The sequence below is a fragment of the Taudactylus pleione genome, unplaced genomic scaffold (assembly GCF_031769625.1).
Source record: "Taudactylus pleione unplaced genomic scaffold, aTauple2 ptg000520l, whole genome shotgun sequence".
In the NCBI taxonomy this organism is placed as follows: Eukaryota; Metazoa; Chordata; class Amphibia; order Anura; family Myobatrachidae; genus Taudactylus; species Taudactylus pleione.
The window spans coordinates 8293227-8317064 of NW_028284922.1; the positions used below are offsets into that span (position 1 = coordinate 8293227).

The 23838-nt window shown below is 45.1% G+C and overlaps 1 protein-coding gene across 2 annotated transcripts in view; it reads right to left on the reverse strand.

Moving 5' to 3' along the window:
• LOC148501326 (uncharacterized) overlaps window positions 1–23838 on the reverse strand; it is a 667086-nt gene that overhangs the window by 417536 nt on the left and 225712 nt on the right. The gene's annotated exons all lie outside the window — the stretch shown is intronic.

Consider the following 23838-nt stretch of genomic DNA (forward strand, 5'->3'; position numbering starts at 1 on the left):
CCCATTTAGATGCATTATCAGAAAACTATACAACACATTGCTTTTTAAACGCTGTTTTGTCCCACTCAGAGACAGATAGATATATAGATAGACACACACAAATAAATAATGGTAACACTGAGAAGAGGGAGAAGATACACAGATCTAGGCTAGCAGGAAAGACAGCGCAGGGACCTACAGGTGCTCCTGGAATCTGTATGATATAGACTGACAGCGGCATCCCGATCTTCAATATCCCGACAGGGGCTGGTAAGTACCCTAACCCTCCCCCTCTCCAACCCTAACCCTCCCCTTGTGGTGACTAACAATAACCTCCCCCTGGTGGTGCCTAACTCAAACCCACCCCCCTCCCGCTCCCTAAACTTAACCCTCCCGGGGTGGTGCCTAACCCTAACCTCCCGCTGTGGTACTTCCAGGATTGCGACGTCGGCTTCCTGACGGGCGTCGGGATTTTAAAGTCTGGCATCCTGTCCGCCGGCATCTTAACCGCATCCCGTTCTCCCTTCCCTCCATTGTCTTCATCCCTACCTACCCCCCACATGTCTGTTAACATATTATTGTTCCAGGTCACTCTGCAGCATCTGAGTGGACTCAGCCTAACACCATGGCTATCTCCGCTGCACTGTGCCTCCAGTCACCCCAGCTGCTGTACAACCCGGCGGCATCAGCTGCACTGCAGCATCTGTGTGCTCTTAGCCTTAACACCTCGGCTACCCCCGCTGCTCTGCATCTCCAGATATCCCTTCCAAGCATCTCCAGCCCTCAAGGCTGCAACTTGGCCACAAGGCAACATCCTTGCCAAGCATTTCCAGCCCTCAAGGCTGCAACTTGGCCACAAGGACACATCCCTGCCAAGTATCTCCAGTCCTCAAGGCTGCAACTTGGTCACAAGGCCACATCCCTGCCAAGCATCTTCAGCACTCAAGTCTGCAACTTGGCCACAAGGCCACATCCCTGCCAAGCATCTCCAGCCACCAGGCTACACTATTACCCAAAGAACATCTATCAGCCCTCCAGGCTGCAACTGCCCAACCTTTTCAGTTGACTCCATCACTTCATATAACCCTCAGCACTATTGCCTTCATCAGAGCTTAACACATGATTCTTAACACATTTCCACTGCATTTCAGCCCTGCCACAAAATGTCCAGCTGACATCATGTCAGTGATTCTCTGGTTAACACAGGTGAGAGTGTTGATGAGGACAAGGCTGGAGATCACTCAGTCATTCTGATTGAATTAGAATAACGGACTGGAAGCTTTAAAAGGAGGGTGGTGCTTGTAATCATTGTTCTTCCTCTGTTAACCATGGTTACCTCCAAGGAAACACGTGCAGTCATCATTGCTTTGCACAAAAAGGGCTTCGCAGGCAAGGATATTGCTGCTAGTAAGATAGCACCTAAATTAACCATTTATCGGATTATCAGGAACTTCAAGGAGAGAGGTTCAACAGTTGTGAAGAAGGCTTCCAAAAAGCACCAGGACTGTCTCCTAAAGTTGATTCAGCTGCGGGATCGGGCACAATAAGTGCAGAGCTTGCTCAGGTATAAAGAAACAAACACGACACAATCAGGCGCAAGTATAAAATGGTATTCGTATGCAGCTCTCTAAGGGGTGGCTGACCCCTAAATGGAAAAGACAAAAATATCAATATGAAAGTGCAATCGGATGAACCAAATAATTAATTTATTAATAATAAAAATATATATATATAAAATATCTGTTGACACTAAAGATATTAAAACATTAATTCATATTATGACAGATAAATGTTGCAATTAGTAATGTCCAAAACACTGGTTGAATAAACTGTTATGAAAACCTTATATTGATCAGATGGTATCACACATATCTAATTGGATGAGAATCTGGTAAAAAACCCAAACTGGTATTTTTTTAAAAAGCAAAAAACATATATAAAAAACGTCTGAAATGCTCTCCAGTGTCGAGTGGTATATATAAAGGCCCGATGTGCAGTAACTAAATTATATTGAGGATCCCCAATGAATGGTGAAGGAACAGTGTTATTGATCCACAAATGTAAGAATGAAAGATCACTTGCAATAGTCCTATAATAGGCTATTAACACCAGTGATATTGTGCACAATGCCGGCTGACCTGTTTGAGAGACTCCCGAGTTACATCTAGCTGACAGCGAAGGGCAGTGTCCGGAATGCCGCTACGGTGATGAGTGTGCACCGTGTGCAGGAGTGTTAAGATTTCCAATAGAGTGAAACCTCCGGTCCTTGGGCACCAGGGAGATGTTAACACAGGTAATCAGCTGGTGTGGAGCTGCTGGTTATGAGGCGCTCTTATGCTACCTCCTCTGACCGAGTGGCAGCAACAGCTGGTGATGGACATAGTGCTTTGTGGTCGAAACGCTGGCCCTGATTCAGAGCCGGATGTTCTAACAGAGCGCTCGCTCTGAATCAGGGCCGTCCCTACTCCTTTTTGGAGCGGCCTCCTGGCCGCTTGCATAGCTGTGGGTGACCACCCACAGCTATAGCGAGCGGCCAAAATGATGGTCGCGATGGTCAAGACCATCGCGACCATTGGGCTTGCGTTGAGACCCTTGCGATAGGGTCTCGCTGCCGCAAGCCCTATCAGAGCCAAAAGCACTCCCACTGACATCACTAGTGATGTCAGTGTGGCCGGGCTCAGACTGTAGGCGTTCCCTCCGTCTGGGCAGCCACGCCCCCGCCACGCCCACCAAAGGGGGCGTGCTGTCAATCACCATCGACAGCACGCCCCCTTTGGTGCGAGACCCATAACGACGGCTCGGCCATCGTTATTCGGGTCTCGCACATGCGCACGATGGAGCCGGCTCCCTCGTACGCATGCGCACTTGGGCAACATCGACCCGCTTGCGAGCGCTCAGCGCTCGCGAGCGGGTCTGAATCAGGCCCTCTGTGTGGTAGATGAAAAGAAATAAGGTGCGCTAATGCATTTCTCGGCCCTCGTCTGTCTGGCCGTTTCCTCAGAGGCAATAAACCTTATTTCTCATGAAACTGAGATATACCCTCAGTCATTAGTTTGAAAATATGCAGGTGACATCTCTGCTGTTACTCATTAGTGTGTCACAGAGCTAGATCTCTAATCTAGTAGGTTTTCTATGCATGTTATTTGTACATCAAAAAAATATATATAGGATAGATACAATATAATACTATAAATAGTGTTACAGACATTTATCTATAGAACTCATATAGAAGAGTGTATATAAAAAATCAGTTAAATTGCTAAATCATAATGACAACAAATAAATCATGATTATATATCGATTGCTATCGATTATTCTCAAAAGTAAAAAAAATAAAATACAATAAAATAAAAATGCCTGTTTCATCGGGATTTGATTCATATTAATTAAAAACACACACACATATATATATATATATATAATATATATATATATATATATATATATATAAAGCACTAATCCACAGCACTCAGCATTCCTAGATTTGGGGTGCAACATGGTATGTGACCACATTGTTTAAATAGAAATCACAGGGGCTCTGCACTCACTAGGGGTGTGCACCAGCCACTTTTCGTGTTTTGTGTTTTGGTTTTGGATCTGGATCGTTCTTTGTGTTTTGGATCTGGATTGGTTTTGCCAAAACCACCCTTCGGTGTTTTGGGTTCTGGGTTTTGTGTTTTGGATCTGTATTTTTTTTTAAAAAAAAGCATAAAAACAGCTAAAATCTCATAATTTGTGGGTTTTTCTGCTCCTATGCTATTATTAACCTCAATAACCTTAATTTCCACTCATTTCAAGTCTATTCTGAACACCTCACACTAGTGTTTTTATGTCCAAAAGGTTGCACCGAGGTAGCTGGATGACTATGCTAAGCGACACGAGTGGCCGGGACAAACACGTGGCCCATCTAGGAGTGATACTGCAGTGGCAGACAGGATGGCAGTTTGAAAAACTAGGCCCCAAACAGTACATAATGCAAATGCAAAGAAAAAAAAGAGGTGCAAGATGGAATTGTCCTTGGGTCCTCCCACCCACTCTTTTGTTGTATAAACAGGACATGCACACTTTAACAAACCAATCATTTCAGCGCCAGGGTCTGCCACACGACTGTGGCTGAAATGATTGGTTCGTTTGGGCCCCCACAAAACAAGCTGGCAATTAATCTGTCCCTGCACAAACTGGCTCTACGGAGGCAAGATGTCGTCCTCATCCTCCTCATCCACCGATTCCTCACCCTTTTCAGTGTTGTGTACATCCTCATCCTCACAGAGTATTAATTCGTCCATGCTGGAATCCACAAACACAGGTCCCTCTGTACGTTCTGGAGGCTGGTCTCCCTGGAAGAGTTGATAATTCATTTTATGAACATCATCTTCTCCACATTTGTGGAAGCAACCTCCTACGCCTTTTGCTGACAAGGTTCCCGGCTGCACTAAACACTCTTTCAGAGTACACACTGGAGGGGGGGCAACTCAGGTAAAATAGAGCCAGTTTGTACAGGGACCTCCAAATTGCCTCTTTTTCCTGCCAGTACAGGTACGGACTGTCTGACATGCCTACTTGGATGCTGTCACCGATGTAATCCTTTAACAGACAGACGCATGCTTGTCACTGCTGCTTTGAGGATGCAGGTGCGGCTACAGCCCACACAATTCACACACAAACACAGAAAAAAAGAAGATTATTTTATTTTGTTGGAGCGCACTTTGGGGGTAACACCACCCTTTAACAGACAGACGCACGCTTGTCGCTGCTGCTTTGAGGACAGTATCATATGCAGTGACAGTAGGCTTGTCAGAAATTGTTGGAACGTCCTTCAGTCCGGACCAGATGTCCAAACCGGCCCTTGACTTATGACACAGGCGCACGCTTGGCGCTGCTACTGTGTTGATGCACATGCGGCTACATCGCACACAAGTCACAAACACATTAAAAAAATAGTTTTTTATTTTTTGGAGCACTTTGAGGGTTACACCACTCTTTAACTGACAGACGCACGCTTGTCGCTGCTGCTTTGACGATGCAGGTGCGGCTACAGCCCACACAATTCACAAAGACAGAAAAAAAAAGATTTTTTTTATTGTTTGTGGAGCACACTTTGAGGGTTACACCACCCTTTAACAGACAGACGCACGCTTGTCGCTGCTTTGAGGATGCAGGTGAGGCTACAGCCCACACATTTCACAAATGCAGAAAAAATTTTTTTTTTTTTATTGTTTGTGGAGCAAACTTTGAGGGATACACCACCCTTTAACAGACAGACGCACGCTTGTTGCTGCTGCTTTGAGGATGCAGGTGGAATCTAGACAGGATTTGGAACCGGGGACACACTACCTCCATCAATTGTCTAAATCCCACTGCACTAATGGCGGATACCGGATGCACGTCTAACACCAACATAGCAGTCAAGGCCTCAGTTATACATTTTGCTTCAGGATTGCTGTCGTACTTCATCCTCCTCGCTAGAGACTGTTGGAGGGTCAATTGTTTAGTAAAAGTAGTGGTGTTCCTACTTCCTCTCTGGGATGATGAGCAACTCCCAGAAGCAGCAACAGCACTAGGAGGAAGTGGTTCTTGATCTTTCCCTATTTTATTTTCATCGGAGAAAGTTTGGTCCTCCATTTATGTTATATTGATATATACGTGCGGCTAAGGTGCACACAAACACAGAAAATATTTTTTTATTTTTGCTGGAGAGTAGTGCACTTTGTGGGTTACACCACCCTTTAAGAAATGAGCCAGCCGGCCCTTTACTTATGGGACACAGGCGCACGCTTGGCGCTGCTCCTTTGTTGATGCACGTGCAGCTACAGCCCACACAATTCACAAACACAGAAAATATTTTTTTATTTTGTTTGGAGTGCCCTTTGGGGGTTACAGCACCCTTTAGCAGTCAATCCAGCCGGCCCTTTATTTATGGGACACAGGCGCACGCTTGACACTACTTTGTTGATGCATGTGTGGCTACTGCGCACACAATTCACAAACACAAAAAAATATATTTTTTTATTTTGTTTGGAGTGCCCTTTGGGGGTTACAGCACCCTTTAGTGGTCAATCCAGCCGGCCCTTTATTTATGGGACACAGGCGCACGCTTGGCACTACTTTGTTGATGCACGTGTGGCTACTGCGCACACAATTCACAAACACAAAAAAATATATTTTTTTGTTTTGTTTGGAGTGCCCTTTGGGGGTTACAGCACCCTTTAGCGGTCAATCCAGCTGGCCCTTTATTTATGGGACACAGGCGCATGCTTGGCACTACTTTGTTGATGCACGTGCGGCTACTGTGCACACAATTCACAAACACAAAAAAATATATTTTTTTATTTTGTTTGCAGTGCCCTTTGGGGGTTACAGCACCCTTTAATGGACAAGCCAGCCGGCCTTTTACTTATGGGACACAGGCGCACGCTTGGTGCTGCTCCTTTGTTGATGCACGTGCAGCCACAGTGCACACAATTCACAAACACAGAAAAAATATATATTTTTTTGCACTTGGGGGGAGCACCCCTGACGGACAGAGCACCCCCTGGACAACACTACAGCACCCCTTTAGGACTGGGACACTGCACAGGACTTTGGAGTGGACTACTGACTGCACAACACAGTCCAGCCAGCCCCTATGGACTTTGAAGTAGTGGACACAGCCCCTATTTACACCAGCAGCACAGCACAGCACAACACTACACTACACTGCCCTACACTACACTACACAGCCCAACCAGCCCTAACCCCCACCCTCCCTCTTCACTGTCCACAGCCGAGTGAGAAAATGGTGCCGACGTGGGTACCTTATATAGGATCCAAAACCCGCGAGACCCGGAAGGCGGGATGATGACGTTTTGCCTCGATTTCAGATCCGAGTCAGGCGGGAAAAGTCGAGCCTGACTCGGATCGGCCTCGGATCGGGGGGGCTCGGGGGGTTCGGATTTCAGAAATCCGAACCCGCTCACCCCTAGTTAATATACAGTATAAATGCCTGAAGATATTATTATTAAATGTGATGTCAATCCCTATAATCAACTAATTAATTATCAAAATGTGTATTATAAAGAATAATAAACCCAGCTGTAAATTATACAGTTGTGTTAGAAGTCATGATTTCTTGTTACATATATGAAAAGCGCTTAGGCTGCAGCCTTTTGTCTGTGTGGTCACAGAACTCACTGACTGTGAATAGCTTTATAATATAATAGTAGGAAATATATACTGTCTCATATTTTATTTTGTATACAATATAAAGGTCATTGTCCTGCAATTGTTTATTTATTTTTTCAAGTTACTTTTATACGTGCTTGGGAAATAAATCTAAATACAAGATATAAATCTAAATATAAGAGCTTTGTGTGGATCTAGGTTTCATTGGGCCATGTATGTGCAGACAGGGGCACCGAAAGGGTGGGAGCAGGTACAAATTACCCAGGCCCGGGCTTCCTGAGGGGCCCGGGTCTGATGCCGCCACCCCCCCTTCACAGCAGCCACAGCATGTGCTGAGCTGCAGTGGGAGACTGCTCGTGGTGGCTGCTAAGCAGCAGCCACAGCAGTCTCCTACGCCTGTGGGGGGAGCGATCACATTGATCGTGCCCCCCCTGGCTTTGCACCAGGCAGAGGGGGCTCAGAGCACACCCCTCGCCAGCACGCAGCGCTGCTGAAAATCTTTTTTTCTTTGAAGGGGGCGTGGTCATGCCTCCCACGTTTAGGCCATGCCCCCTGTTACCCGGGCCCGCCGCGGCTCTTGGCGGGCCTGTGTGCAGAGTGTTAACAGAAAGTGGTTGAATTACTGCATACAGTTTCTGGCAATAATCTATACATTTTATATTTGTGTGTTGTGTAAAAGTCGAACCAAACAGAAACAATTCACTTATTTTAACTAGCTGCTCTACTAGACCTCTGGGTCTGTTGCATCCTCCCCCATTTTGCACCCTACACAGCTGTGTTACCATAAACTGGCTAATGGGAGGGGGCCGATCCTGGGTAACTGGCTAACTGCTTTGACATAGCCAGTCTACTTATTGTTTCTCCACTCCAACTAGTGTTAAGTATTCCTTAGGGCAGGGGTGAGGAACCTTTTTTCTGCCGAGGGCCATTTTGATATACAGTATATAACATTATTCGCGGGCCTGGTGCAGGCCACGCCCCCTCCGTGTGATGTCACATGGGGACGGGGCCACAATCGTCGGTGATTACAGCAATGCCCGAAGCATACTGAGAATGGTCTGGGGAGCTGTACGGGCAGCGGTGTGGCCGTTTGAAGCATCCTAAAGATGCTCAAGGTGGCACTGCTGCATAGATTCTGGCTGCAGGGTGCCATTCTTGGCACCCTGTTAGCCAGGTGGGGCTAGCAGAAAAAAAGCTCAGAGGGCCAGACCAAATGATTTTGAGGGCCTTATACGGCCCCTGGGCCTGAGGTTCCCCATCTCTGCTTGAGGGGGTATATTTACAAAAGAGCAGATTTTTAGAAGTGGAGTTGTTGCTCATGGTAACCAATCAGATTCTAGCTATTATTTTCTAGAAGGTGCTACATAAATGATAAGTAGAGTCTAATTGGTTGCTATGGGCAACAACTCAACTTCTAAAAACCCTCAGTCTAGTAAATATACCCCTAGGAGTTTAATAGCTGGTATTGCTTGGTGAGTACTTGCCATTAAAAGCTATGTGCAGCTAAGAACCTAACCCAGTTAAAAAAAACATAGCAATGACTATGTTTTTATTTAGTGTAGGGCTGGCCAGAAGGGGAAGACCTGGACATTAGTTGGTCACCTGGACATGTATTGCAATATATGGAACTAACATTCCTTCTTTTTAATAGAGTATAGCTTGAAGTAGATAACATTTCTGTAAAAATATATTTGGTGAGTGTAGAGCAGGGGTTCCCCTCAAGGCACACTAACAGTCCAGGTTTTAAGGCTAGCCATAGTTGAGCACAGGTGACTTAATTAGTACCTTAGTTATTTTGATTTAACCATCTGTGCTTAAGCATGGATATCACTAAAACCAGGAGTGTTAGTGTGCCTTGAAGACCGAGGTTGGGAATCACTGGTGTAGATGATCAAATGTCACCCCAGTTCTCATATATTACAACTACAGCACAATACTTTCTACTAGATGTGCACTGACCCCCATGTTTTGGTTTTGGTTTTGGATCTGTATCTCCTCTTGTTTTGGATCTGGATTGGTTTTGCCAAAACCGCCCTTCCATGTTTTGTTTTTTGTTTTTGGATCTGGATTTTTTTTTACAAAATCATAAAAACATCTAGAATCACATAAAATGGGCCTGTTTTTGTTCCTACATTATTATTAACCTCAATAACATTTCACGCATTTCCAGTCAATTTTGACCATCTCACAGCTCACAATATTGATTTTTTTATCTACTTAAGGGCCAAAAGGTTGCATCCAGCTAGCTGGCTGACTAAGCTAAGCGACCGCAGTGGGCGGCACTAACATGTGGCAGTTTAGCTATGAACATTGTACAGAGTGGCATTGCAGTGGTAGACAGGATTGGCAGTTTAATAAACAATACAACCCCTAGGAATTTAAAAAAAACCAAGAATGTTTTCCTTAACTAAGTCAGAGGCCCAACGGAGTTGGAATGTTTATGGACTGAAGACAGGGAAAGGACGGAAGGATTGATTAGTTTTTAATTTATTTGATATTTTGATTCTTAAAAAATTTTATGAGGGAAGATCAATCTAGGATCAAGTTCTTTGGTTCCTAAACTACATCTTTGATCTGGAGGAGGTTTTTTAATTTTATATACAGGTTGAGTCTCCCATATCCAAAATGCTTGGGACCAGGGGTATTTTGGATATCGGAATATTCCGTATTTTGGAATAATTGCATACCATATTGAAATGTCTTAGGAATAGGGCCCAAATCTAAACACAGAATACATTTATGATTTATATACACCTTATACACACAGCCTGCAGGTAATTTTATACAATATTTTCAATAATTTGGTGGCTCAAACAAAGTTTGTGTACATATATGAAATTCATGTATGTGTCATATACACCTTATACACACAGCCTATAGGTAATTTTATACTTTATTTTTAATAATTTTGTGCCTTAAACAAAGTTTGTGTACATTAAACCATCAAAAATCAAAGTTTTCACTATCTCAGTCATGCCAAAAATATTCCATGTTTCGGAATATTCCGTATTTCGGAATATTTGGATATGGGAGACTCAACCTGTACAACATGATCTAATAAAAAAATGAGGTGGCCTTGCTTGCGGAGGTACTGCTAGAACATACTGTAAACAGATGTTTACTAGTTTGTACTCAGAGAGGTTGTTAGGGATAATGGGACCAAGACTTGCTGTTTACAACAGAGGAAAGCAGCCTGTAGTTCTCCGCCCACCCCATCAATTAGGTGGTTCAGAATTTTTATAAAAAAATGAAAGGAGCATGAGGGAGATGCTGTCTGTGACCATTACAATTTCTGGACATTCATAAACCATAAAATTAAAAATTTCAGCCAAGAAAGCCCCAAACAGCACATAATGCAAAGAAAAGAGTTGCAAGATGGAAATGTCCTTGGGCCCTCCAACCCACCCTTATGTTGTATATATGAAACAGGATATTCACAGTTTAACAAACCAATCGCTTCAGCGACAGGATCTGCCACTGGTGGCTGAAATGATTGGTTTGTTTGGGCCCCCACAAAACAAGCTGCCAATGCGCAGTGGACATTGGTTGCAATGATCCCAAACACAAACTAGCTTTACAACATAGGTAAGATCAGATGTCATCAACATCATCCCCATCAGTGTGTACATTCTCTTCTTCACACAATATTAATTTGTCCCCGCTGGAATCCACCATTACAGATGCTTCTGTATTTTTTTACTTAATTGCTGGTAAAGGTCTTCCTCATGGAATATGTAATTCATTTTGATGAACATCATCTTTTCTGTGTAAGGGACTCCAAATTGCCTCCTGCCAGTAGTGAAACAGACTGTGTGACATGTTTATTTGGATGCTATCCCTAAAAAAATCATCCACCATTCCCTGAATGGTGACCGTATCAGATAAAGTCATGGTAGACATGTCACTCATTGTAGAAAGTTCTTTTAGACCCAACCAGATGTCATTAGATTTTGCTGACTGATCTGCATCACCACCAGCAGTGGGTCTCTTAGGAAAATTTTGTTTTGTCCTGGCAGCCACAGAAACTGAAGGAGGAGATGCTGTAGTGTCACATGCCGCTTGAGCTGACAATTTTCTCACAACAGCTCATTGCATCTTATCAGATTTATGTCCATCAGTAAGAAAGATACAAGGTATGGCTTAAACCTAGGATCAAGTATGGTAGCCAAAATATAGTGATCTGATTTCAAGAGATTGATGACCCCTGGATCCTGGCAAAGCGAATGAAGGGCTTGATCTACAAGTCCAACATACTTAGCAGAATCACTCCATTTCAGCTCCTCCTTCAGTTTTTCCAGCTGCTTTTGCAAAAGTCTGATAAGAGGAATAACCTGACTCAAGCTGGCAGTGTCTGAATTAACTTCACATGTGGCAAGTTCAAATAGTTTGAGAAACTTGCACAATATGTAAATTATTCTTCCTCTGCGCTTGACTAAGGTGCATTCCCCCTCCTTTCCCTATATCATAGGCAATAGTGTAGCCTTGGATGGCCTTTTGCTGCTCCTCCATCTGCTGAAGCATATAGAGGGTAGAATTATACCTAGTTACTACCTCTTGCTTGAGATGATGGCAGGGCAAATTCTACAGTTCTTGCTGGTTCTGCAATCTTCGACACGCAGTTGCTGAATGTCGAAAATGTCCAGAAATCTTTCGGGCCATCGAGAGCATCTCCTGCATGCCCCTGTCATTTTTAACTAAATGTTGCACTACCAAATGAATTGTGTGAGCAAAACATGGGATGTGTTCAAATTTGCCCACTTGTAATGCCCGCACAATATTGGTTGCATTGTCAGAAATCACAAATCCTGAGGAGAGTCCAAGTGTAGTAAGCCATTTTGCAATGATTTCCCAGAGTTTTTCTAAGAGGTTCTCAGCGGTATGCCTCTTAGTGAAACCGGTGATACACAGAGTAGCCTGCCTCTGAATGAGCTGGCATTTGTTAGATGTTGATGCTGTTTGCACTGTTGGAGGCAATACACCTACCCAGTGGGCTGTCACAGTCATGTAATCTTTAGTTTTCCCTGTCCCACTTGTCCACATATCTGTGGTTAAGTGGACAGTGTGCACAATGGCATTTTGGAGATTATTAATAAGGTTTTTTTAATGTCCTTGTACAGATTGGGAATTGCTATTCTAGAGAATTGGAATCTAGAAGGGACATGGTAGCGGGGACACAGGACCTCCATTAACTGTGTAAAACCCACTGCATTAATGGCGGATACCGGACGTACATCTAATACCAGCATAGCTATTATGGCGGCAGTAATCCACTTTGCAACTGGGTGTCTGCTGTCATACTTGTTCACCATTGCAAAGGATTGTTTGACAGTCAATTGTTTGGTTAGACTAAAAGTAGTCTTCTTCCTGGTCCCCTTCTGGGATGAAGATCCACTCACAGCAGCAGCAACAACAGGCATAGCACTCAAGTATCCTTCTGAGGAACCACGGATAGGAGAGGAGTCAGTCATTCTTATGAAATTGGATGCAGGACTACTTCTGATCATGATTGAAGATGATGCAGGTGTTGGTGGTGGAGATTGCAGGTGCTTGGATACAGATAGAAAGGAGCAGGTCGGTGACACTAGACTGATTGTTAAGTTTTTTTTTAGCCAAATTTTCTGAATTTGGAAAACCCTTTTCAATTTGATGAATGTGCTCCAAGTGACATAACAGAGAAGAGGTTCCTAGATGGTTAAGGTCCTTACCTCTACTCACTATTACTTGGCAACAGTTACAGATGGCTTGGCAAAGGTTGTCCGGATTTGGGTGGAAATAATTCCACACATGAGATATGGATTTTTTGGTCCTTTGCCCAGGCATGACAACAATGGGATTTTTCCCACCATGGGCAACAACTGCCTGATTTACAGTTTTTACACAAAAATCCTCAGCATCAACATCCTCATCATCATCAACATCCTCATAATCCTTGTTGTTATCCCCAACTACAGAAATATCCTCCTCATCCTCCTGGTGCAATTCCACAGAAGCATCCTCGATTTCTACATCAGCATGTTGATTTGTGTTGCTCATCCCCACATTTGCAGAGGGCACACAAATGGTGGAAGGAGGATCCTCTTCAAGTACTGTATTAGAAAGGTCAGGCTTGCACATGGCAACCATGGACACACTTGGACTCTCCTCCGGGATCTGTGACTTTTCGGAGCACATAGTTTGTTCCGGTGTCTTACTTATCTTAACAATTTTTTTATAACTCTACTATAAGCAGAAGGGCTTAAATCATCACAGCTAGAACCACCAGTCATAAATAAAGGCCAAGACCTTATCCTTTCCTTGCCACTTCGTCTAGTGAACAGCATATTGGCAATTTTATTTTCTCTAAAGCTAACTTAGCTTTAGATTTTTTTTCTTTAACAGGGTAAAAGTTGATTTTACATGGCCTGACTTAAGCCCTGGGGCATTGGCATTCATAGATGACTTTGATGGCCATGCATCGTCATCATGACTGCTGCCGTCAGCTACAAGACTGGTATGTGGTTCCTGCTCTCCTGTCATGAGACTGTCCTCCATACTCACTGTGGTCTTGCAGCAGTCTCACCAAGCAATTATAGTGCAGCTAACTTGTGGCTAATGCACACAACCACTCAAAACAAAAACTATTTTTAAAACTGGGGAAGAGCACCCCTGAACAAGGCAGCAGCCCCTTGATAAATGACATAGGCAGCACCCTTGTGCAGCTATGTTGCTGATAAATGTGGCTAACATGCACACACACACAAAAAAAAACACTTATTCATTTTTTTATTTTACACTGGGGGGAGAGCACCACTGAACGAGGCAGCAGCCCCTTGATAACTGACACAGGCAGCACCCCTGTGCAGCTATGTTGCTGATAAATGTGGCTAACATGCACACAAACACAGAAAAAAAACCCTTATTAAAATATTTTTTGTTTGCACTTGGGGGGGTGAAGCACTCTTGAACAAGGCAGCAGCCCCTTGATTAATGACACAGGCAGCACGCTTGGTGCAGCTACATTGTTGATAAGTGCAGCTAACACACACACAGAAAAAAAACAATTTTATAATTTTTTTTTTTACAGTGGGGGGAGAGCAGCAGCCCCTTGATAAACAACACAGGCAGCACCCCTGCACAGCTTAATTGCTGATAAGTGTGGCTAATGCACACACACAGAAAAAAACACTTTTATTAAAAAAATAATTACACTGGGGTGGAGAGCACCCCAGAATGAGGTAGCAGCCCCTTGATAAATGACACAGGTAGCATCACCTGTGCAGTTACGTTGCTGATAATTGTGGCTAAACACACACAACACAGAATAAAAAAACACTAATATATATATTTGCACTTGGGGGGGAGAGCACCCCTGAACAGGGCAGCAGCCCCTTGATTAACGACACAGGCAGCACTCTTGGCGCAGCTATGTTGTTGATAAATGTGGCTAAAGTGCACACACAGAAAAAAAAACACTTTTTTATTTTTTTCACACTCGGGGTGAAGACCACCCCTGATGGACAGAGCACCCCCTGGACAACACAGCAACACCCCTTTATGGACTGCAGTAACACAGAAGCCACTGAAGCTCCCCTCTTCTGTCTGCAGCACAGTTCCTATAGACAACAATACAGCCCTTATGGACAACAGCACAGCCCCTATGCACAGCAACAGCACAGCCGCTATGGACAACAACAGCACAGCCCCTCCCTAGCTTCCTCTTCACTCTCCACATCTGGAATGAAAATGGCAGAACCTTTATGGGATCCAAAACCTCACAAGAATCCGACAGCGGAAGGATGACATTTTGCCTTGTTTTTTGATCCGAGTCTGGAGGGAAAACCCGAACTGGTATCAGTTCTCGCCCCAGATCCCGAAGTTCGGGTAGGTCCAGTTCTCTGGGAACCGGACCCACTTATCTCTACTCTCTAACTTTTTTGTATATTAGGTCTGGCTAATGTAACATGCTCTGCCTTTTGTTGGTGTAACTCTGCCTACCATTACTTGTGGATGAACAATTTGAATGATAACGATATCGTTCAATGATATATTGTTCAAATTGTCCAGTGTGTATGCACTGAAGGCTGAACGATGCTCGCTCTCCCCAGTCGGCTGTACATGCAGCCCAATCTGGGGATATCATGAGCGATACCATGCTGCTGAATACAGCATGGCCATGCCCCCCCGCCATTCATCGTGGCTGACATCAGTAAGTGTGTATGCACTTACAAATCTCAGCACCCCCGCTGGGTCCCGTCGCTGGCGATATTGCTGCATACACACATCATCTAGTGTGTATGCAGCTTTAGTCTTGCCTATTACTGATATCTTCAGTACAGTGATGTAGTAATCCTGCCTACTTTGATGTTGGTTCTGCCTACAGTTGATTTGGTGCCGCCCACATATGGCCACTTTTACAAATTTTTCCAGGGCCACTTTAAGTCTCCATTCCGCCCCTGCATTACTACTCCAACCCCCCTTACTTTACAGTATCCATGCCTGGATGTGTAAGTGGAGACAACTGAGTGAAATTGATGCATCGGAGGCAGTGTTGGATTGTGTGAGCCATGTTTCTGATAGAGTTGATAGAACTGCCCTCTGTGTTATTGTTTATCATAACTGTACATTAGCTAATAATACACTGTATAGGTATTTTATTTATACCGTTTAAATCAATATTCTGGTGTCCAAGGGAAATTTTGAATCTATGTATTTAGATTATGTTTTCTTCACATTAACAAAATTAAGCACTTACAACTTATTTTCAAAATCTTTTGGTGTTAATATTTCTCTGCATCAACATATTGGGCGGGAGATTTTATGATTAATTTTTAATGTATACCCAATAAAGTTTAAACTTTTAAACAATTGTAGGTTACTCACTTGCAACAATCATCTCAGAAATTCAAACAATATTAAGGTGATCATCAGGGCCGGATTAAGGCTTGTGGGGGCCACATGGGGAAACTAAATTGTGGGGGCCCCTTCAAGCCACACGGAGCTTCCCCCCTTCCACCTAAGCCTTCTGCCCTGCTACCCCAAAGCCTCCACTGCTGACTTACCTGAGTGATGGCTTGCGGGCGTGACCTCCTCCCGGCAGAGCTGCTCTCTGGTCCTCTCATCGGCATCGCAGACGTAATGTATCACGTGGCGCCGGTGAGAAGGCTCGGGAGCCGCTCTGCGCTGTCATTCCCTACCATCCAACTAGGCATAGAGGCGGAACATATTCTTGTGGTGAGCGAAGCGAGCCACCGAGCCCGCAGTGGGGCGAGCGAGATGAGCTGCAAGGGGTCAACTTTCTTATTTTCGTGGAAAGTGTGGGCAGAAACTCACACTTCCGCCCTCACTCACGTCACTTCCAGGTACAGCTAGTGAAGGGGATTTACACCTTTCCATCACCCAGCACCTCCTTGTCCAGCTTTGTCTCATCTGTAACTGTCACTTCTAACTGTGCAGGTGACCAAGATAAGCCTGGTGCATTGTGGGGCAGTAGTTCATTATGGCTGTAGCGGCCTGCGCAGCATCTGGCAAACCAATGCAGGATACCACATATGTTTGTGTGATTGTGGTAGAGGTAATGTGTACAAGAAAGCGGCTTGATAAAAAAAGTCTCAGTTACAGCATCTCTGGGGAAATTCACTTTTCAGTGTAATGTTCACTAGGAAAGCTTCTTTTTATGTGAAAAAATGGCATTCTAAAAAACATCCATATGCTATGTTCCCTAGGGCATAGAAGTCTGTGGTGATTATGGATATACAATAAAGTAGGGGACATGATATTTCTTAAAATGTATTTTAGAAAATGTGTTGCCAGGGAATATCAAAAATGTAACATCACTTAGAGATGTGCAAAGTTCCCCATGTTTCGGTTTTGGTTCTAAATCATTGCCATGTTTTGGTTTTGGCAAAACCACCCTGAAGTGTTTTGGATTTCTTTAAAAATTTATAAAAACAGCTAAAATCATGTAATTTGGGTCTATTTTTGTTCCTACAGTAATAGTAACCTCAATAGCATTAAATTTCAGTCATTTCAGTCAATTTTGACCACCTCGCAGCTCATAATATTGTTTTCATCAATATTGGCCAAAGACTGCTGCGAGCTGACTGGCTAAACTAAGCGAAAGAGCAGCGGCACAAACATATGACAGTTAAAAAGAATATAGCACATCTAAGAAACATAGGCCCTGATTCAGAGCCGGACACTCTGACCAGAGCGCTCGCTCTGAATCAGGGCCCACCTCCATAAATATGGAGCGTCCTCCTGGACGCTCGTATAGCTGTGGGTCACCACCCACAGCATATACGAGCGTGCAGGATGATGGTCGCGATGGTCTTGACCATCGCGACCATCGCCCCTGCGAGCAGAAGCCTGCAGTTGAGTTTCTCAACCGCAAGGCCAGGAGTGATTTTGGCTGTCAGTGGGGCCGGCTTCTGACGGTAGGCGTTCCCTTGGGAACGCCTCTGTCTGGCAGGCACGCCCCCGGCACGCCTACCAAAGGGGGCGTGCTGTCAATCAACATCGACAGCACGCCCCCTTTGATCAGACACTACGAGCGAAGGAAAGTCCTTCGCTCGTCACGTCTCGCGCATGCGCATGATGGAGCTCCCTCCGTCGTGCGCATGCGCAGTCCAGACCATCGACCCACTTGCGAGCGGACAGCCGCTCGCGAGTGGGTCTGAATCAGGGCCATAGTGTCACAGCAGTGACAGACAGGCACATTTATCTATTTTTGCTGCTACTAGGAGCATCTAAACTAGCAGCACTCACAGGTGTCTCAGACATTGGCTTTTAGCAGCATCTGAGACCAGGCCAACTAGATGGAGGGATTTATATGCATTACAAAACAAACGAGACACAACATTTCTGGGAAAAGTAAATTTTTCCTTGTTTTTAGAGACAAATTTGGCTGGAGGAACCAAATCCATACCTCAGTTCGACTTGGTACCTCAAAATAATTTTTTTGCTGGATTTCTAAGTACTTATTATGCAAATTGTAACTGAGTTACAAGTCATTTTTCAAACAAGGGATGTGATGTAGTATATGGCAGTCCTGTTATGCTGCATTGGATCTGCTAACTCAGTACATTATGTGAGTGGAGATAATCTGAGCAGACTTGGTGCATTGTGCAATATGTCTAAAATGTGCTCTGGTTCATTAGTAAGTTCATATACATAGGTGTAACTACCATTGATGCAGGGGGTGCAGCTGCTACAGGGCTTGGATTTCCTCCAGGGGTCATCGTTCCCCCTGCATCCAGTCACGCAGCACTGTCTGCCAGTGTAACAGTCATTGTCAAACTGATAAAACACAGTACTAGCTGTTGCTGTGCTGCCTGCTCTGCTGGCACGTCCATGGGAGGAGGTGTAGATGTCCCAGCTGGTCAGGATGCAGCACAGCAAAGTCTGACTAATGCTGCATACACACGATACGACTTGAACAACAATAGATATTATTGATAGTTTTCCCTCCAACTTTCTCTAGTGCAGGATAAACGATTTTGTTTGTACACACTGATAGATATCTATGATAGATATTTTAGTGAAGTTGTCATCCAAGTTGGCCTACATGCATGGACGACCATAGATATCAATATCGTCCTTGCGGGAACGCGCATAGTTGGTTGTTGTCAGGTTGGTGACTGCAAAAAAGTGAACGATATGAATGATAATGATATGAACGATAGAGTTATCGTTCAAATCGCTCATAACAGTCATACCGTGTGTACGCACCATAAGGGACAGCACTGGGTCACATGTTCCAAACTCCCCTCTCTCATGTACCCACTCTGCTCCCCTCAAGCGGGCATCTACCTGCTGATATTATGCACAGCAGAGCAAGAGGAAAGGGGGCAGGGTAGTTGAGGAGAGGGGGTGGGGAAGTTGAGGAGAGAGGGAGAAGGCTGGATGAGGAGAGGGGCCGGGCCAGACAAGGAGAGGGGGTGGAACATAAAATAGGGGCACACTGGACAAGGAAAGGGGGTGGGTCAGTTGAAGAGAGAGGAAGCAGGCTGGATGAGGAGAGGGGGGGGACAGATAAGGAAAGAGGTGGTGGGCTAGACAAGGAGAGGGGGTGGGACATAGGAGATGGGTACACTGGACAAGGAGAGGTTCGCGGGTGAGATGAGGAGAAAGAGGTGAGATGGTCAAGGAGAGTGGGGGGGGTCAGATGACAGTGGGTAGGCTAGACTAGCAGATGGGTGGGCGAAAGGAGGAGCAGGGGGGACAGTATGAATAGTGGGGGCAGGGTTAGAGGAGATGAGAGAGGGTTAGCTGGGGGGAGAGAGGGACAGCAGCAGGAGCCCAAGGGGCTTAGGAGAAAAGAGGACATTAACTGGGGGAGAGAGGAACTGCAACAGGCGGAACCACAGCCAGAACAGAGAGGGGTAGCTGAGGGAGGGGGGTAGGGAACAATAAGGAAGAAAAAGAGGGAGAACAGAGTGAACAGAAAGATGAAAAAGGGAAAAAGTTGGAGTTGTAGGATAGAGGAAAATGTACATGGAACAAAGGAGAGCTGAGGGGATAATGCTGTTTGGTTGGGGGAGAGAGACCTGGATGGTGAAACATGAAGATGCTGGCAATCCGGTGTGCATGTACAAATAGAGTATGGCGGGAGCAGACCTGCGTACCAAGTTCAGCAGAATAATAAAGAACTGGATCAGCTGACAGTGCTGGAAGCAGTGCAGCCAACAGTCTCAAGGTTAGTGCATGCTTGTGTGAATGTATACAGTTTTTTTTTTAAATTAGATCTTACACTATATTTAAAAGACACCTCAGTGAAACCTATTAGTTTATTAAATACAGACGCTAAATTGTAAGCTAAACTGATGGCGAATCGTTTGCAAACTATTCTGCCAGATTTATTAACTCCTCATCAACTGGGCTTCATAATAGGGCGTCATTCAGTTCGAGGAATCAGAGTGGCAATAGCTGCAGTGGCGGTATCATCAGGAGTATCCTCAGCTTTTACTAACACTTTATTAAGTTTGGATACTACAAGGGCATTTGACACAGTGCTATGGCCCCATTTAATTAAAATATTACAAATGTGTAGGTTTGGCACCTTCTTTTATAGACTTGATCAAATATTTATATTTATCCCCCATGACAACGCTTTTAATAAATGGTTGTAGCAGCACTCCAATAGAGATGTTTAGAAGAACAAGGCAGGGGTGCCCCCTGTCACCCCTCTTGTTTGACCTAGCTATAGATCCGTTAATCAGAATACTAGAAAAAGATGTTCTTTTTAAAGGGATCAAGATAGGTTCTAGAGCAGTAAAACTAACAGCATTTGCAGATTACATAATTCTTTATATTGCTAACCCTCCTGAGTGTATGACTATATATTTGATCTATTAAAAAGTTTTGAAAAAATATCAGGGTTTGCAGTGAACATCAGCAAATTGGAAGCACGCTATTTGGGTTCAAGTAACACGTTGCCACACTTTCCTGAAAGCATATCTCTTAAATGGACCAGGGATAGGATTACGTATTTGGGTATTATAATTCCTAGCAACCTAGCAAATTTATATTCTTTTAACTACACACCTATTACTAAAAGAATTTCATATGAGCTGGAGGGCTGGAGGGATGTCTGTCTATCATTTATGGGGCGCACGAGCCTAATTAAAATGATTTAATTCCCAAGGCTGATGTACCTGCTTCAGGTACTACCTTTGATCATTACAACAAAGAATTTGCAACTCTTGAATAAGATTTTTAGATCCTTTATTTGGAATTGAAAACGACCTAATATAAGTATTTTGAAATTGCAACAATCCATATTGAACGGGGGATTAGGCTTTCCAGATATCAGATTGTATAATAAAGCAGTTATGTTCCGTTATTTGTCGGATTGAATAAATGGAACAGAAAATTATGCCAACACATCACTTGAGCGGGAGTTCCTGGAACAGGGGGATCTGGTCACATTTCTTCATCTACATGATCAAGAGCTTTCTACCTCCATTAGAGATAATCCATTATTGTGGAGCACAAAATTAATCTGGCATCAAATGAGACATGAGGCAGGCCAAAATTCTTAAAAGTCACTATTTCTTCAGTTTATAAGAAACCCTGATTTTCAAACTGGGCAGGCGACGTACCCATTTACAATATGGCAAGTAGGATGCATTCAGAGAATAGATTCTTTGGTAGACAAAGAAGCACATCGGGCTCTGGGCCTGATTCAGAGCCGGACGCTCTGACCAGAGCGCTCGCTCTGAATCAGGGCCCTCCTCCATTAAAATGGAGCGTCCTCCTGGATGCTCGTATAGCTGTGGGTCACCACCCACAGCATATACGAGCGTCCAAAAAGATGGTCGCGATGGTCTTGACCATCGCGACCATCTGACTTGCGACGGAGACCCTGCGGTAGGGTCTCCCTGCCACAAGGCCTGGAGTGATTTTGGCTCTATCAGAGCCAAAATCACTCCCACTGACATCACTAGTGATGTCAGTGGGGCCGGCTTAAGACGGTAGGCGTTCCCATGGGAACACCTCCGTCTGGCAGGAACGCCCCTGGCACGCCCACCAAAGGGGGCGTGCTGTCAATCAACATCGACAGCACGCCCCTTTTGGTGCGAGACCCGGAGCGACAGCTTGGCTGTCGCAGTCCGGGTCTCGCGCATGCGCACGACGGAGCTCCCTCCGTCGTGCGCATGCGCAGTGGGGAACATCGACCCACTTGCGAGCGTACTGCCGCTTGCGAGTGGGTCTGAATGACCCCCTCTGTCATTTGGTGAAGCTGTGGAAAAATATAGTACTCTAGTGGGATACTGCTTGGCCTTCCTGCAGGCAAAGCATTATACGAGGGTTGTCCAAAAAGTAATGCCTAAATGCTCATAACTCTAAAATAATATACATTTATTTGAAACTTTGTCAGTTTGTAGTTTAATATGTCTGCTAGCTATATATGTATTTTTGTTTAGGTAGTCCAAGAAATACCATGGAATCCAAGATGAAACAAAGAGCCGTCATTGAATTTGTGGGAAAAAAAAGGCTGCAGTGCTACAGAAATCCACTGAAGACTGAAACAAGTGTATGGTGAGCATACAATTGACTACAGCAATATCAGAAGGTGGATGATGTTTTTTCAATCAGGAGAAACGTTCATGGTCTTCTTATGGTAGTTAGTGTAGTCCTGCACCGATCTCCTCTACATGTTTCTCCGCCTACACAAAATTGGCGGCTTCCTCAGGAGGCGGAGAAACATGTAGAGGAGATCGGTGCAGGACTACACTAACTACCATAAGAAGACCAGCTACGCTGTCAGGTGACTGAAGTCCTGTCCGGTGACACGGATGCACAGGAGCCAAGTGTAAACATCACACACAGTTTGTGCAGCTCACGGAACGCATGGGGAACAGCACTGATTTCTATTCTAATGAGACATGAATATGTGGATTAAACACTCTGAATATAAGCTCATGTGTGTGATTTAATTACACACAGTAACAGGTGCGGTTGTGACTATGGGGGTCATTCAGAGTCGCAAGCGCTGAGCGCTCGCAACCGACTCGATGTTGCCCCACTGGGCATGCGCATGACGGAGCCGGCTCCGTTGTGTGCATGCGCGAGACCCAGCTAGCGACGGACACTCCATTGCTAGGGGTCTTGTAGCAGACGGGGCGAGCTGTCGATGGTAAGTGACAGCTCGCCCCGTTTGTGAGGCGGGCAGGGGACGTGCCTGCCCAAAGGAGGCGTTCCTGCCATTTGGGGGTGGACCCACTGACATCATTGCTGATGTCAATGGCCAGCTTCCTGCTCGATCAGAGCAGGAAGCTCCCTGGGGCTTATGAGTGCCCAGACACAACCTTAGGGTCTGGTCGTAAGCCCCGATGGTCGCGATGGTCTTGACCATTGCGACCATCACCCATGTCGGTCACTAGAGCTGTGGGTGTTAACCCACAGCTTAGCGATCGACAAGGAGGCGGTCGTTCAGGATGCAAGCAGCCGCCCTGATTGTGGCCCTGATTCAGAGCCGGACGCTCTGACAGAGTGCTCGCTCTGAATCAGGGCCAGCCTTCTTGTTTTTTAGAGCGGCCTCCTGGCCGCTCGCATAGCTGTGGGTGGCCAGCCACAGCTATAGCGAGCGGCCAGGAAGATGGTCGCGATGATCAAGACCATAGCGACCATCGGGCTTGTGATGAGACCCTTGTGGTAGGGTCTCGTTGCCGCAAGCCCCAGAGTGCTTTCGACTCTAACAGAGCGAAAGCACTCCCACTGACATTACTTGTGATATCAGTGGGGTCAGCCCCAGATGGTAGGCATTCCCATGGGAACGCCTCCGTCTGGGCAGCCACGCTCCTGGCCCGCCCACCAAAGGGGGCGTGCTGTCACTCAACATCGACAGCACGCCCCCTTTGGTACGAGACCCGGAGCAACAGATTGCCCGTCGCTATCCGGGTCTCGCGCATGCGCACGACGGAGCCGGCTCCGTCGTGCGCATGCACACTGGGCCACCATCGACCCGTTTGCGAATGCATAGCGCTCGCGAGTGGGTCTGAATCAGGCCCTCAGTGCGACCGGTTGCAACTAATGACCGCCTCTGAATGAGGTCCTATATTTTTTCAACAAACTTCAAGTTGCAACATCTTATCCCAAATGCAATTCTAGGTATTGCTAATATTTGATTACTGGAGGATACATTGTTTTTAATCATTATAATCCAAATGGTCAGTATGTATCACAAAGGACTGTGACTGAACATTCTTTTTTTGAATA